The sequence below is a fragment of the Homalodisca vitripennis genome, unplaced genomic scaffold (assembly GCF_021130785.1).
Source record: "Homalodisca vitripennis isolate AUS2020 unplaced genomic scaffold, UT_GWSS_2.1 ScUCBcl_8842;HRSCAF=17118, whole genome shotgun sequence".
In the NCBI taxonomy this organism is placed as follows: Eukaryota; Metazoa; Arthropoda; class Insecta; order Hemiptera; family Cicadellidae; genus Homalodisca; species Homalodisca vitripennis.
This window is the reverse complement of record NW_025784965.1, coordinates 7,404-24,927: the sequence shown is the minus strand read 5'-3', so window position 1 is coordinate 24,927 and position 17,524 is coordinate 7,404. Positions and strand designations below refer to the sequence as shown.

Here is a 17,524-nt window from a genome sequence, read left to right as displayed (position 1 = left end):
AATAAAAAAACGGTAAAATATTTAATTATATTGTACAAAAAGTAGACTAATCCAAATAATTGAGCATCTATAGAATCCTCTCCAACCAAATCCATCAAAATCCATATTCAAGAAAAATTTGTACACCCAAGAGGTTTGCCGATTGACTGCGAAACACTGCTGTCAACTGCTATCTAGTAGTAGTGGCGGTTGTTTACGATCACCACTCCTACACGCAACGGTCGGCTAGCTAGCGCTTGCTCAAGGTAAAACCGCTCCATTTAATCTGGTACACTAGTAAATAGCGCCAAGACCAATCGCCGCGATTAGGCTAGCATGAATACAAGAAATAAAGATCGAAATGACATGACATTCAACAAACACATTTTTTGTGTCAGTGTATCATAAGAACCTTTTACTATTTGCAATCACTGTACTACTGACTAAAAGTACAATATACAAATACAATTATGTAAAAATGTAATAGTGTCTCTCCGTATATTTGTGTGTATTACTCAATTACATAAAAACTAATGGTTCGATTGTACTGAAATTTTACGTGGACGTTCTCAAGGTTCCTTGTTAACATATGAGTCTATTCTAATTTTTAAATCTCTCCAGGCTATGTCCCGCTGGTCTTGATAAACCCTCTTTTTGGTTTTAATCACCAGATAGTAGATGTGTTTTTAATCACCTGTCAAATTCAAGAATAATTAGTATAGGCTAATAATTTATACACATTTAAATAGGTGGTAGTAGTTATTTATCTGTCAAAAGTCGGTTACACTTTACAAATGTCATGTTACATGCAGAAGTTTTCTGTGTCTGGGTTTGGTTTTATTGGGATTTTATCAACTATAATAAAATGTCATCATTTTATTACATCATAAGTGTGTCATCATTTAGTGTGCCCTTAGACTTAGGATTTCTCCACACTAGCCTAAAATAGTTCAATTGTTACTGAAATCGTTGGAGCTATTAATAAAATATCATTAAATATAATTTTTTTAAATAGTAAAGTAGCAGAAATTTTATTTCAAAACGAATATAAACTAGCTTTTATATTATATTTTCAAATAAATCCAAAAAGATACATATCTGTCAGCCACTTGCTTAACTAAGCCTGCATGTAACTTTTTTAAATGAAAATCTTAAATCAACCTTTCACACAAAGAATTAAAAATTAGTTTACAGATAAATTCTTAAAAAATGTTCTTAGATTTAGTAATAATAATACATACTCAAATGTGTATAACAAAATAAACTAAAAGATTTCTCTCACAAGAAGAAACTAAACCAAGAAAGTCAACTAAAATAATGTCTTGAAAAAAAAAGAAAGATGTTCAAATAAAATAAAAATGCATTAATAATTTTTCTAAAATTTATAAATAAATGTTTCAAGTTCAAAACTTTACGCTTCTAAAGGATATTACTGTGTTATGAAATTTAGAATTTATATGGATACAACAAAATTTAAAAATTTACTTTTTATAATTTAGATAAATAGACTACTGAAAATTACTAGAAAATAAATAGAAAATTTGAACAGATTACAAAAATTGGACAGAAGAATTTTGTTGAAATCCTGAAAATAATACCAGGAGACCAACCAAACCTACTATTTTAGCTGAACATATACTTTTAAAACTGTTAACTGATTTAATTGGGGATTGAAGTGGTAAGAAGTATAGTTTATGTTTATTACATTATATATAATGCATACAATACAGAATTACCATGTATCTTGAAGGTTGATGCTATGACAAAGCATATATCACAGCCGCTGAAATTGGCATGAAGAAGGAATACAACTGCCCATGTCTGAGTCACAGGTGCCGCACATGAGAAATAACTGTGTCAGGAATATAATTCATGTGCAGCGTGAGCCACCTATATCCATGACTCAAACATGCACAGTTATTTTCCTTGTTCATGCCGATTTCAGCTGCTGCCATATCTACTAAATTATTGCATCAGCCTTTAAGGTAAGGTTAGACTTTACATTTGTCGTGTTTAGGAGCTTCATTCAATTGAATACTGATCTTATTTAACATGAACAGTTTGTGGCACATCATTGGTAAACTCAATGTAACAAAAACTTAAAAAGCTAACTAACCTTAGTGGTGCTTGATTGAATTCATTATAAATAAATTACTATGCAAGGGAGTGTTTTTGAGTTTAAAAGTGTTGAATTACAGAATACTACAGAAGCAATTTGTCAGTTAGATAAATGTTGAATAAAAATTAATAGAATTAAATAATATTAAAAAAATAAACTTTTTATGGAAGGCCTCAACATGCGAGAGATTGCAACCATTAAAGGAAAACAAAAAGTAATAAAAAAGTAAGTATAAGCAAATTGCCTTGTGACCCTTCACGTCCAGGAAGGGGGTGCAACTTTTGCATGTTACAAAAAGATAAATTACCTTTATTTAAATAATGCAGATAATTCTGTTACATTTTAACCAAAGAAGGCATGCAAATTTACTGTAGTGGCAAATTGTTTTATAGGGTACCAGTTAATTTATTTTTCTTAAAACTTAACTACAACCAATGTTCCACATGTAACACTTAATATATAATTTTTCTCACAAAAGAACAGAAAAACACGTTTTGTTGAATTATTTTTGCTTACTTTCAATATAATTCTTCGCCATGTTCGCTACCCGGCATGTAAGAAAAGCTGTCACCAAATAATAGTTGACATGCCAAACTCTCTCCATAGAGCACCCTTAACTAATTGTTGACCCTCGGGTTGAATGCACTGTACTAACATCAACCATCATTGACAAGAAACCAACTTTGTTTTATCGCCTCTTACACAACATTTGGGGCTATGTTATCAACTAAGTTTTTGTTTATCAGTCTACAAGGATGTTTAAAAATTATGCTAGCCACATGACCTCGAGTGGGATAATGTTTAATGGCTGCCTATTTAACATCCTTATCTTGGACCTAAATTTCAGAAAATGGGATTCATTAAGGTGTCCAAATATTGAGTTTATGGATTATATTGGATGAATCAAAAACATATTCAAAATTTGTAATATAAGTTGTTGTATTTAGTTGAAATGATAAAGTTATTGGTTGATAAGTGGTGTTACTAAGATACAAAATATGTCCACTACATCAACTATAATTTACATCTGACCAAATTTATTCTCTGGAAGAATTCAGGACACGCACCTGAGTCTTGGAACACTTGAGCTACTAACTTCGCTACAATGATTGTACATTTGATTTTAATTTTAAACATTTGTATTTTACAATTAAATAGTTTTATTTATATTTGTATATATTATTTTATATTTTATTGCAATTATATTGTATTTTTGACACTATTGCTGTTCTCTAAGAATATGCTAATAAAGGAGTTTGTCTATTGTCATCAGTCTGTGAGAAAAGTAACATATTTATATAAATGGTAAGGTACGCTTTAAACCACCTTACTTTATGCCACTCATGCATAATGTAAATTAATACATTATTTATGAGTACAAAATTAGCCTACGTGATGATCTTGAAGTTAGATACCACTTCTAGAGGGGCATTTTTGTTTTGTATCCACCAGAAGTACAAGGCAGAGTGACGAAAACACCACTGAAGCCCGCAACTAAGGGCCATAGACATTTCTGACCATTACTTTTCCCAGCTTATATCACTTTGGACAATCTGATATATTATTATTTCTTATACACACACTACATCGTTGGTGAGAGCCTAAAAAACTGTTTGTGGAAATAAGATTTATACCAATAGCCTACATAAAAATTGGTAAAAATGTACTTTACAAAGTTGTTTAGATCATTCCAGGTAACATATAACGTAATAAGCAGCCACCAACACAATAAAATCATTGATATTTTTATAACAAACAAAAACAGTTAAAAAATTTAGTTATCTTAATTTTTACTATTTTAAAAGATAAACGTGTAAAAAATCAACATCGGTTAAATTCAAAACTCAAATGGTCCATGCCAAGATCAGTAAGCGGAAATTGAAGTGAACCATTTGGCTGATAAAATAAAAAATAGATGTTATGTTTCCATCCCACTTAAAATATATTGGTCTAGGTTGGAGGCTGAAGAGCTAATGACTTCCATTGATTTCCGGTATGTGAGCCCTATTTTGTATTCCCAACGGTTTTGTCGTGGTAATCTCAGCCTTCTTTTTTCCTTCTGGTGTAGGCAATGGAGAGAAAAGGATATATGTGATGTGCTAGTAGAAGGAGCACATGTTCTCATACATTTTTTTAAGCTGATTACAAGTCAAAACAAGTAAAATTGGTTAGTGAATGTGATGTAGGCCTATAATTTTTCGAATACAAAACTTGAAGAGGAATGAGTAAATTAATTAAAACTCGACATAAAATATTGGTGAGTACAGTGTTATAGAAACAGGACTACACTGAAATTATTTTAAATGATATTATAAATCGATTTAAAATAGAAATCACACAGACAAATAAAAACAATAATTTGGAATCAAAAGAAATTATTAAGGAATTCAATAATAATGGTTTTAAAGAACATTTTAATGACTAGATGTCCCGGTTGTCTTAACTTTATTGTGAATTGAACATTTATTTTATTATTCACACAATTAAATTAAACAAACTACACAATTAAATTAAACAAACTACACAATCCGAACTTCTATATATGATGCACAATGGGTGTGGCAGTTTAATACAATAAATTTGAACCAACAATAATATGATCAACCTCATATAGCACCACCAACATGGGGAATTAACAACGCAATAAAAACAGAACTACAACATTATGCCGCAACCAACATAGGCCTACTACTACAGATATACATCCATTCAAAACTATCTAATTACTAATCCACAACAATGTCTGACAGCTTGTGACACAAATAAACACATGAACATCGTTATTGTACTAGCAACTATTACTTAAAATACCATTCAAATGATTTTACTTTGGTTGAATTAATTTGGAAACAATATTATTATTCAATAACCCAACATATATTATTCAATTGCCAATAATTCATTGTAAATAACTATATTTAGAATGTTTTTTTTTCCATTTGATAGTTTAGGTATTTCTAATGGATAATTCGGTACCCGATTTTAATTCACAGTGGATGCTTACTATACTGCAGCCAATGTGGATATTCTTATTTTGAATCAATTTGTAAGTAAGTATTACTATTTACATGATCAACTAACAATTAGCTTATCACAACTTTTATTTAAGTTTAATACTAAATAATGACTTTGACTTATTTTTCAATAGTCTATTACTATCAGATCTACCAAACAATTCACTATAAAATAATTAGCAAGGCAATTATAATAAGTATACTCATTAGGTTTTGCTTGTTTCATGAATATTAGTAAATATCACCATAAATTGCCAAATTTTAATCTTTTAGTAAGTTATTATAAGAGAGATCATTAGAACTAAAAAATAGACCAACGACTGTCCAAGTTGACATGCCAGCTTCAATTGATCTTGTAGAATACTGTGTTACATGAAGCAGAGTATAAGATACTGTATGCCTATGCCTAAATGAATGGGTGGTTATTGATTTTATTTTTTCTAACAAACTTATGAAATCACAGTAGACTTTAATAAGTTACCTACACTCGGTATTCAGTTGTTTTTTATAAAATGGATTGATTATTTTTATTGAAATGAATAATTTAATATTATAATTGGTTCACTTAACACATGATTTCAACGGTACTTTGGGATTATACCGACCACACACACCAGTATGAAGAACACAAAAATATAAATTTAAAATAAACATGATAGAACGAAAAAACAACTCTTTAATTACAAAATTACAAACTTACAAGCATTTCCAGGTATTGTGATCGGAAATTGTCGCTGTTATCTTATCAGCCATTCTTTTCAAACATACACCTAAGGGTATAAAAATTTAATTACTGAATTTCCTAATATAACCATTAATAAAGCCTTTCAAAACATCTAATAAAAGTAGAACTGATAATATTTTGCATTAAAAAAAATTATTTTGTCATTTTCTTTAGCTTTGAAGTTGTAGCTTTCTTACTGGCTAGATGTAACCAAACATATGTTTTTTTTGGACAGCTGATACATTGTTAATAGTTTCCCTCCAAACAAATTGAGGTTATGTTCAAGAAGATTGAAGTTTTCTCTTCAACTGGGGAAATTTTCATTTTGATTTGGTAAGTTTTTGCTGGTTTTTTTAACTAATACAAAAATCAATTCTTGATGTCACGTCCGTAACAAAAAACTACTAAAAGTTTAAATACCAATTGTAATAGTTGGTTAATCAACATGAAATTTTATAAAAGTTAGGAGTGTACCTTTTTTAATTAATTGGTAGTCTTTATGTGAATGAATAAAAATATTTTCGACAAAAAATAAGTGTTACAGACGTGACATCTCGTACTGTTAAACACGATACTATCTTGTCTGATATGGAAAAGGCAGTGTTTAAACAGCTTGTGTGTGCTTTTTAAAACCTATAGGCCTACTTGAAGTTTGTTTTTGTACCTTGCAGTGATTTCAGTAGCCTAGGCTTACATGGTGCCTTGTGTTTCCAACCTTAAAAAAATGTGTGCTAAACATTAAACTTCGTTTGAGTAAAATATGCCAATATAATTAAGGTTGTGGGTGAGTGGTGATATCAAACCCTTAGATAGCCTACAGTATTTGTAATTTTAATGGATTCTAAACAACAGTAAAGGTTAAACCTTCACTTGTCTTCATTGGGCATTCCTATTCGCCAGTTACTGAGTTACTGGACATACCCACACCGCAACTGGATGAAGTGGGCAGATGTGATCACCGGCTTAGGCCTACTGATTACAAAGAGGTTACATTTCTAGTTATGTTATAGTCTTAAACTTATAGTTTTTGGAGTGGTTATTTAAAACTAATATAACCTGTTTTATTTTTTTTCCAGAAAAATGTCGAGTAGAGATCGTGTTGCCAAATGCAGAGCGAAGAAGAAGGAAAATCCAACTAAGTGGCAAGAGCATCTTGAGAAAGATAAGTTGCGTAAGAGAGCCGTCAGAGCTAAGGAAAAAGAAGATTTACATGGTGATAATAAACTTTTACTCCTAAAAAGGGAAAAAGATAGGGAAAGACAGCGTCGTTGCAGGTTGAGAAAGAAAAATGTTAATGTTGAAGTCTCTGGGTCTGATCTTGGCTCTTACAAAAGTCCAAGAACCCTAGGAAAGGCTGTGAAGAAGGTAAAAGCTTTGTTTGCCTAAGAGTCCGTCAAAAAAAACGTGCAGTTTTTAAGCGTTTAATGTATGAAAACCTTGGTCCTGAGATAGTTAAAAATATTTTTTAAAACAAGAAAATCTGGATCAAGACAACTATCAGAAGAGTGCAAACAGAGCGTGATTGAATTTTTTAACAATGATGAGATTAGCCGTCAGGCTCCAGGAAAAAGGGATGTCAAATCTGTAAAGGACCCTCTTACTGGGAAACGGGGCCTGATCCAAATTCGCCATATGGTTATGGGAATTAGAGAGGCTTATGAACAGTTTAAAAGTTCGCATCCAGACGAGAAGATTTCAAAATCTAAGTTTTATAGCTTGCGGCCTAAACACATCCTGCCCTTAAGTGAGATGCCCCATACAGTATGTGTTTGCATTAAACACGCCAACTTCTCGTTCTTGATTGAACCAATATCTAAATTTCATCCTGCATTCCCAAAAACTCATAATGAGCTTTTAGGGTCAGTTTGTTGTGATACAGAATCAGTGACCTGTATGACAAATGAATGCGAGAACTGTATTCAAAAATTAGAGACTCTGCTGAGTTCTGATGTTGATATGAATAAAAGGCTCAAGTGGAAGGAGTGGAAAACAGTAAATAATAGACCTAAGTTGGTAGAAAATACTACAACGTTGAAGAGGATGGTTTTAACATTAAACAGTCAACTAGCTGCATTTAAGACGCACACATATATTAAAAGAGTACAGGCACAATACTTTGAGAAGTGTAAAAAATCTTTGACCAAGAACCCCAAAAGTGCTGTAATGCAAGTAGACTTTGCAGAAAATTATTCGATCATCCAACAGGATGAAATTCAAAGCGCTCACTGGGCTCATAACCAAACTACAATATTTACCTGTTGTATTTGGCACAATGACAAAGTATACAGTTTTGCTGTCATAAGTGATGACTTGAAACACAGCAAAAACTCAGTGTTTGCTTTTATGAAGGCAATTATAGTTAAATTTAAGGAAGTAGTTCCACAAGTAAATAAGTTGATTGTTTTTTCAGACAACTGTGCAGGCCAATTTAAGAGCCGGTATATAATGTCGCAATTGTCTGCTACGCTGAGAAAGATTTTGGAGTTACGTTGGAGTGGAATTTTTTTGCTTCGGGGCACGGCAAAGGGGCAGTTGATGGAGTGGGAGGTTCTGTCAAGAGAACTGTCTGGAGGGAAGTTCAAGGGAGGCAATGTTTTGTGAGCACGCCTTATGATTTTTATGAGACAGCCAAAGTAAAGTGCAAAGAGACTGTCATTTTATTTGTCCCACAGGCTGAAGTAGATTCAGTTGCAACACTCCTCACTAAAAGATGGGACAAACCTGATTGAGATACCTAAAATACAATCTATGCATCACTTTCAGGGGTATGACGATAACTACATGCTCATTGGTAAGACATCGGTTGATTTGATGTTAAAAGTTCCAATTGTAGAAGAATCTTTAAGTGATGAACCTTCAAGTGAAGAAGAAGACAACCCTTCTAGTTCAATGACTCTAACAAAAGATCATGACCGCTTCTATAGGTTTAAGGATGTGTATACTGACTCTGAGGACAGCTCTAAAGAAGAAGAAAATACAACGAAACCTGCTCCATACACATTTGATGAATTGAAGCTGGATGTGTACCTTGTCGTCTCATTTACCACGGGTTAAAAAGACTTTGAATTTTGTGGCAGTAACTCAAGGAGAAGTACAGCCTGATCGTGAAATTGAAGTTATGTTTATGGAACCTTATGGAGGCAAAAATCTACGTTTAAGCCTAATGAAAATGACATAAGCTTTATATCTTGTGACCAGATCGTTGGCATTTTGCCTAAACCTGATATAATTACCAAGGGAGGTAGAATTCTTTACCAGTTTAAAAATGATGTTGCTCTGTAAAAGTTAGGACTTGGACTTTTGTCAAGCTCTGTCACTAAGACAATTTAGTCATTATTTTATTATTATTATTATTATTTTATTGTTACTGACTAGTCAGTAATATTCTTCTTGTAATTTTTTTACATTATTCAGGTTTTAGATCAGGTAAAGTTTTTCCACCACTCACGGTGATTTTTCTCTCGCCCATGGCGATTTTAGCTCTCACACACATATATTACATGATTATATTATTATTAATTATATTATTACATATAATATATGTTAAAGTGTGCATTGTGTCAAATAAATGGTTTTTAATGAGAAATTTTACTTTATTGTCACGTCCGTAACAAACCCCAGTCACGTCCGTAACAATGTTTACATTTTTTATTTTTTTATTTCCAATGTTTTCTGATTAGACATTAATGTTTCCCAGTAGGAAATTTTTCTTAAGACTATCACAGATAATTTTAAATTGCATATTTCTCAAATAATTAACAGACTTTTAAACAGTTGTCATACTATGTCAGAACCTAGGTGCTTTTCACGTCACGTCCGTAACACCAACTCTATTAGATATGGCATTAAAAACAAATAATGTTATGTATTTTATATTCAGGATGAAAATTGTATACACATTTGTCTATCTGCTTGGTATTAAATATTTATAGAAAAAAAAAAACTTTAATTTTTATTCTAATGAGAAGGTGTGTAACTGTCACGTCCGCAACAAAAGAATGGCTGTTATCTTTCTCGAGAATCCCGATTACGGCAGGCCACGCGGCATCACATAATTTGCACGGTACATAATTGCCTTTCAATTACAATTCAATTTATATTTCTGATCAGCCCCTCTAGAATTTGATATTTTACTGATAGGTACTATCTCGAGGGATGTTTTTCTTTTCCTTGACATCAGCGCGGACTTTGGCAGCACCTTCGTCGGCCGGAGGCACTCGCATTTTGGATGGCGGAATGTGATCAAGAATAAAAACAAGTTTTGAGTGTTTTTTCAATAAAGAGTTTAGTTTTTAGTTTGGTAATATTTTTTGTTGTTGAATTTTTGTGTTTGGAGAAATGTAGAGGTAAAACACGGAAGTACAACAAAGCGACGCACCAGCTGAACGGGCGGCGAGACTCTACAATCACGTTATCTACTAGACCCGCTCGACTTTGACCTCTGTCTGAGGATGGGGAGGGGTTTGCGATAAGACAATTCCTGTTTTATATTGACGATATATTGTTCTACGCTAATCTAGTAATCAGTAGAAGCAAAATGTCGAATAACGATTCATGTCTGGGTGTGGTCGGTATAATCCCAAAGTACCATTTCAACTTGTTACAGTAATTTTGTTAAGTAAGTTAACCCTTTCAATGTGGGGATTTCCTGGAGCCCACCAACTGCCTGCTGCGGGAGTTTTCTGTGCTAATGATTGTAGATTGCTATATTTTAGTTATAATGACATTAAGTACCCCTTGTAAATATTGTAACAAATTTTATTTTATTAATTTATCTTACATCTAATAAAAACAACTGTTTAGGTTACAATATTAATTAATATTGAATATTATTCATATCGAGATGAAAAATTATCAGTCAAAAAATTTTTGATTTGGTGTGATAGTTCTTGAAGCAGGTTCCCACACACATTGCAGCCTGGCAATCAGGGCACCAAAATCTTGTTTCCTTCCTTTTTCCTTGTTTGGAACATACCACACAAACTCTGTATGGCTTGGATTTCTTTTCTGTAGGTGGTATGTTTTCGATGAAATGCCTCTCAACTAGGCGTTTTGGTTTAGGCTCAATGGAAGGGCGCCCATAGACTGGCCTCTTGACTTCTGAGCCATACTTTTCAATAAGACCCTTGATTAGTTCTAGTCTTACAGAAATATGCTCAGACTTATCATTCCGACTCTTCCAGATGATAAATGTGTTTAGTACACTTACGTTCAAAATTCTCTTGAAAAGTTTGATGTACCACTTTAGATTTTTCTTTCTTTCCAAAAGAAAGCTATGGAGCAACTGATCCCTAAGGTCAACTCCCCCCATATGTCTATTGTAATCAAGTACAAGTGCAGGCTTTATTTGCTCAGTGCCAAGACTATTTCTCTGATACACTAGCTCATGAGAATGAAATGTTGAAATCAGTGTAACAATCCGTTTATCATGCCATTTGAGAACCATTACTTTATCACTATGGAAACAGACAATCTCCCCCTTTATTGATATTTGTTTTTTTCAGTTGCTCTGGTACCTCCTTTCTACACAATTTTAGGGTGCCACAGGAATCAGTTTTCCTTTCTTTTAAAATTTTGGAAAGCTCAGGGGAGTTGTACCAATTGTCTAACCAGACTGTGTGACCTTTGTCAAGAATTGGCTGTAAGAGCTTGAGGACAATTGCAGTTGAAGTAGGGCAGTTGTTTTGGTAGTGCTTCACTGGTAAAAATCAGTCCCTTTACCAGTATAGATGACAAAAGACCATGTGTAACCACTAGTAGACTCGCATAGCTCAAAAGATTTGATGCCGAATTGAGAGGCTTTTAGTGGAATATATTGTCGAAAAGACAATCGACACTTTCCACAATGTTAGGGACTCATCGATAGAAATATTTTGTGACAGACCATAGCAACTCTTAAATTTGTCCATTCAGGTGATCTATGATAGGAACAATTTTGTACAGTTTTTTTGAGCCCTGAAATTCACCAATTTTTGTTTTGTCAGAAAAATGCAAATACTTTGAGATAAGTTCAAAAGCGTTCTAAAGGCATAGTGCTGGGGAATACTGGACTTTCAAGCAGAGGATTCTTCGAATAATACATTCTAACTGATGGTTTCTGAACAACTCCCATTAACATTACAATGGCAAAAAACACATACATTTCTTCAACTGTAACCGGTTTCCAATCCCAGTCCCTTGACCTTCGCCCAAAAACCATTCCCTTCTTGGTTCTTTCTTGTTCTGCATACAAGTTTGTCTGTTCAACTATAATTTTCATGATTGTTTCATCAAAAAAGTTTTCAAAGATATGTAACACATTTTCAAATTCAAATTTAGGTCCTGGTTGCCCAGTAAAAACTTCTCTTTCAGGAATGTAACCCTCCATGGTTTCCCAAATCATTGAGGGACCTTTTTTTGATTTTTTAGGCCTAGGAGGCAAGATTTCATTTTCTGGTGTACTTTCCCTAACCAGCAACATTTGATCATCATTTAAATTATCTTCAATACAATCTAGCTGTGTATAATCCAAATCTTCCACACCAGGGCTATAGTCTATCTCACTGCCACAGTCTGACAGTTGGTCATTTAGCCAGTCGGCTATTTGGTCACTGCCATTTGACATTGTGTAAAAGAAACAATAAAGAAATGTCTAAAAGTTAGAAATTATAAAAACACTTACTCTGAATTGTTCAAATTATCCATAAAAACAACTAACTTTCACAGATAGGCCTAGGCCTACATCACTCACAAACACACATTCACCAAATTACTACCATTATTATTTGCACTTACTGAAGAATGTAATAGTATTATTTAGGCTCAAAATAATAACCAATACACCTAGTACCAACTATAAACTTAATATAAAACAATTAATATTATAAAAGTTCTAATAAAACACAGTGTAAACACAAGCCGGTCAGCAATAACAACAACAGACACGATGTATTGGAAATACCGCGAGACAGCTGACTGAGTCATCTGTTTGGTTTAGGTTTAGAAACAGCTGAATAAAAAAAACACATATTCTGCGCATACGAAAATCAAGAATGGAATGTCCTCTTTCTAACGATATAAAACATCGCTTGAAGTAGTTCAAACTGTCGCCGCTAGATCGCTTACGCGTACGGTCTGCACGAAAACGTGGCGTTCACGTGAAAACCACCGCAACGGGCTTCGTCAGTCGGCCGTGAATGTCACGTGGAACCACGTTGAAGGGTTAAGCAATAAAAAGCAAGATGTATGCTAATTCATTTCTGAAGAATTTGATAATGGTGATGATTAAGCTAGAGGAAATTATATGAGACATTTTTATAAACACCATATGGTGGGTTTGGCTCCTGGTTACCAATATGGAGAATCCTTTCCTCCATTTCACCAAAGCAGTTGCTCACTTCCTATCCAGTCAAGCTATAAATATTGTAAAGTTTTCCTGATAAATAGGTCTAGGCCATTGTTGGTGCCACAGTATAATAAGAGGCCACCACCACAATAGAATCATAGTATATCCTTAAAAAACAGTAACAAGTAACTGAATGTTAAACTTTTTTGTTTGTTACATTTAATAATACGGAACATAGATAGTTTTTATATAACGTTATTTTGTGTCAACATTTTTGCTTCTATAGCCTAGTTTGGATAATCATAAATATGATATTCTGTTGTGGGTGGTGGCCTCTTATTATACTCAAGCCGTTGTTGGTTTTTGATATTTTGTAGTGTTATTGTTAAATTGATATTATTAAAATTGTAATGTATTATTCTTGTTTTTAATGTGTTATAACTGTTGTTGCATACAATCATTTTATAATATCTAAGTTTGCGCCAAGTGCCATTTTAGATTTGAATTTTAGTGCATAATCTTATCAGTAGCCAAGAACACGATAGCCAGCTGGGCCGACTTTTAGTTCATAGCTTTAACAATGGGGAGTCTCCTACTAGCCTTATCTGGGAATTCTACTGAACAGGTTCTGGTGGGATTATTCCTGCCTAGGATAGCAAGGACGTAAATTATGTCGGAGTCGTTGTGCGACTATCGTGTAGAGTATGCCGGGTAGAAGTGTATGCAGATTGTCTAGGCTTAAGTGTTATGACTAGGGAACTTTCTGAACCATATCGAAATGATTACTGTTAGTTTGTCATTTCCTCAAAGCTGGTTAGGTTTGGATAGGGAAGATGATCTAGTGGCGGATCTACGGGAGATAATTAGTCCTGTGGAAAGATGCCCTCTTTCAGTCGCTACGACACGAGGTCGCAAGTATCAAAATGTATTGAATCATTAGATAATAAAAATTGAATAATGAGTGTAGGCCTCTAAAACCCCACATAGGCTAGGGTGGGGGTAGGGTCCAATAAGCGGACCCGGTTTTTTATATCGAAATTGGCAAACGATATTACTTAATCATAACCATCGATATAATCAATCGATACTGATGAATTATTTTTAACAACTTAAATAATCTATATGAACAGCTGTAAAACACTTTCAAATAATACAATTAAGGTAATATTTTAAATTTCACGTAACATTGTGTATTAAAATGGCCGTCAATCTTAGGAAGCTTCACGAAATTGCTTTAAAAGACGATAAAATATGTTTTTTATGGCTTCAGGATGTTGGGTTAGTACCTAAGAATCCATTATGTGATATTTGTTGAAAGGTAACAAATGTAACTGTCAGAGGAGCTAACATGGTCGTCTTCAGATGAAAAAAAGAAGGTAATGGTAGACACAACTTTAGTAAAAACGTTTTCCTTCTGTTTCATTTAGTTAAAGTTATGAGTTTCCCTGATTTTGGTTATGTTCATTTATTATTTGTTATCATTAAATTCACATTTTAATTTAAACATATGATTGTTATTACTTTTATATCGATTGATAGTCTATGATTCGATATGCGAATATTAGGTATCGATGATTATATTCTTCGGTATAAAAAAACCGAGTCCGCTTATTGGACCGTACCCTAGGGTGGGCCAATTTCACTTGTTAAAAACAAACAAACAAGCATAATGATTATGGAATGTGAATTTAGTTTATCACCTCAACAGAAAATAGGCCTAACAAACCTATGAACTGATGGACAAATGAAAATTCTTCATTTTAGTCTAACTAGGTAATCCAACTGACAGAAATAAAATGTGCTAACCACACACCCAATCTTCATACACGCTCACATAGCCTATATGCTTGGTCAGTTCCGCCTGACAGTTTCGAACCCATACAGTCTATAAGTAGGCTAGCCTATGGGCATACAGTGTCAACTATTGCAAGCATGTGAATTATGGGCTTTGGAACTTAGGCAACCCTACTTTAAATGCATTGAAGAAACTGTATAATTGTTTCATTATTTTGGATATAGGTAGCCTAATTTATTTACTTTTTATAAATTCAAATTGAAATGCAGTTACCTAAATAGATGATTTTTACTCACATTTATATCCAATCATATCTGTATCATGTCCCTTATAAAAAAACACTTCTTACAAAACATACAGCCTAAGCTCTGACCTAATAAAATCATAAAGACCCTAGAATACTAAATATACATTTTTGGCATAGACTAGATTTTTTCAAATGCTTATAAAGGTAGCCTACATTATTTAGAGTAGGCTCCCAAAAACAAATTTTGCCAGCATAGCCTACCTTTGATTTCCAGCTTTAAGGTCCAGACTACATAAACTATAATCAATAAGAAAACTAATCTCAGAAACTATATTTAAAATTATATATTACACTATTCATATTACATATTTTTTACAATTGATTGATCTTTAAACTAACTAAGACTTCAATCCTCCTTGCATGACAGATATGTCCATTCCAAGAGTCTAATTAGGTAATATCACAAGTTTAATATTTGGTCATAGTAGTTTTCATTTTCTCTTACAGAATTAAATGAATTAGGCTTACAACCTAGAACACAAGTACCTATGTCATAAAATAAAAATATTCTAAAACACCACCTCATTTATGCCAGTATGTCCAGCTGCTTCTAAGCTTATTTACTAAAACGTTCCATACCTTATAACCAGTACTAATATAATTAATAAATGGGTAAAAAACCAATAAATATCTGATGAATTTTGATAGTTAGAATGAAAAGTGAAGATTGACTTATTAGGAAATAAAGGGCGATAACGTCATACAAAGAACGTTTACAACGTAGACCGGACAGACTCTTGTCCTAGGATATCAAAATCACTATAGCTCCTCCCAAATCTACGTGTAATACTGATCGTGTGCTGAAAGTACAATAGAATTGATATTATAAAATTAAAGAAAACTAGTTTAGTTTACAAAACTTCATATAGTTTACACACCTACCTCGACACTTCAAGCACTATTCCTAACACTATTATATTGTTACACCACTGCTTGTCCTAAACAGAACAAAGATGGCGGACGTAAGGCAGAAAAGATTCGTGGTTCTTGCCACGTATAGGGGTCGCATAAATGACGCGATTGGATGATTCAGTCATGTGACCTAACAAGTCATAACACAGAAGCCTCTAAGATTGCGGTGTTTCTGAACGGTTTCCATAGTTAAATAAGATGTGTGATACAACAATACTGTAATTAATCAATGAATGTCTAGTAAAAATGCCAGAAATAATCAATTGAATAAAAATTGCTCAATAGGGCTGCTTATTTATTACTTATTATTATTACAAGTTCATTTCCTTTTTTTAGATCGAATATTTTTAATACAAAACTATCTAGGCATGCTACGCCAACATGTGTTTAGTATTATCATGATACGATGGACTACCACCACGTTGGGTTTGAAGTTCAGTTTTATAAGAATTTTCACCCTAATCTGAGCTCGGCACACAAAATATAATTTCCACTAAACCCTCGAATATGAAACAGCTATTTTTACTCTTCAATACAAATGTACTATATTTTTAATGTTATTAAATTAGTTCTTGCCCTGTTATCTGTTAATCTAATAAATAAATATTAATTATACCGATCTATTTATATTTAGTTTGCACTAAACTTTTTTATTCATTTTCAACGGCAATAATGTTGATAATACTTTTACTTTATTTAATCATTACAAGCAATCTTTTGACGAAGAGTTATTTTTGAATGGTGTATGCATTATCATCCAGTATTTATATATTTTTATTGACTGATATCAGTGGTGGATTATGCTTATTTGGATCTCGAAATCTGATAAAAACTTTTGCCTTTTTTTTAATTCGTTGAGCAAAACTAGTTTTATAAATCAGTAGGACAATCCTTCGTCTGTTCGTATATTTATTGACCTTTACCGAAACATATGGGACCTACCGTGTCCAAAAGTGGCAAATCCGTTGGCACGAACATATAACACTACCTAGTGGATTGTCCTTACCGACTGAGTTTAACGAACCCTGCAGCAAGACCAGTAGTGCACCCAGAATCTTCTCTGGGGATGTCCAGAACACCGGGGAGTTAGAGGTATGGAAAACCCGCCAGATCAGTTGGGAGGTCCTAGAGCCCACCTTCGGGAAATTTTTGAAATATTAGGCCCTAAAGTTATTATAGTTACTTTATAGTACTTATAAACTAATAACAGGAAGTTAAAGATCAGGTCACACTGTATAAAGTTTAAAGTAAATTCACTCTATTACTAATCACCAAAAGTTTATTAAAGAGATAATTACAATCTTTAGTAACAAATAGAGTTTATATGAAGTGTATTTAATTAAAACAAAA

At 33.1% G+C, this 17,524-nt stretch overlaps 1 pseudogene; it reads right to left on the bottom strand.

Annotated features, from left to right (window-relative positions):
- Positions 1-16,272, bottom strand: part of LOC124374517 — a 38,693-nt pseudogene extending 22,421 nt beyond the window's left edge.
- Between the last annotated feature and the right edge of the window lie 1,252 nt (positions 16,273-17,524).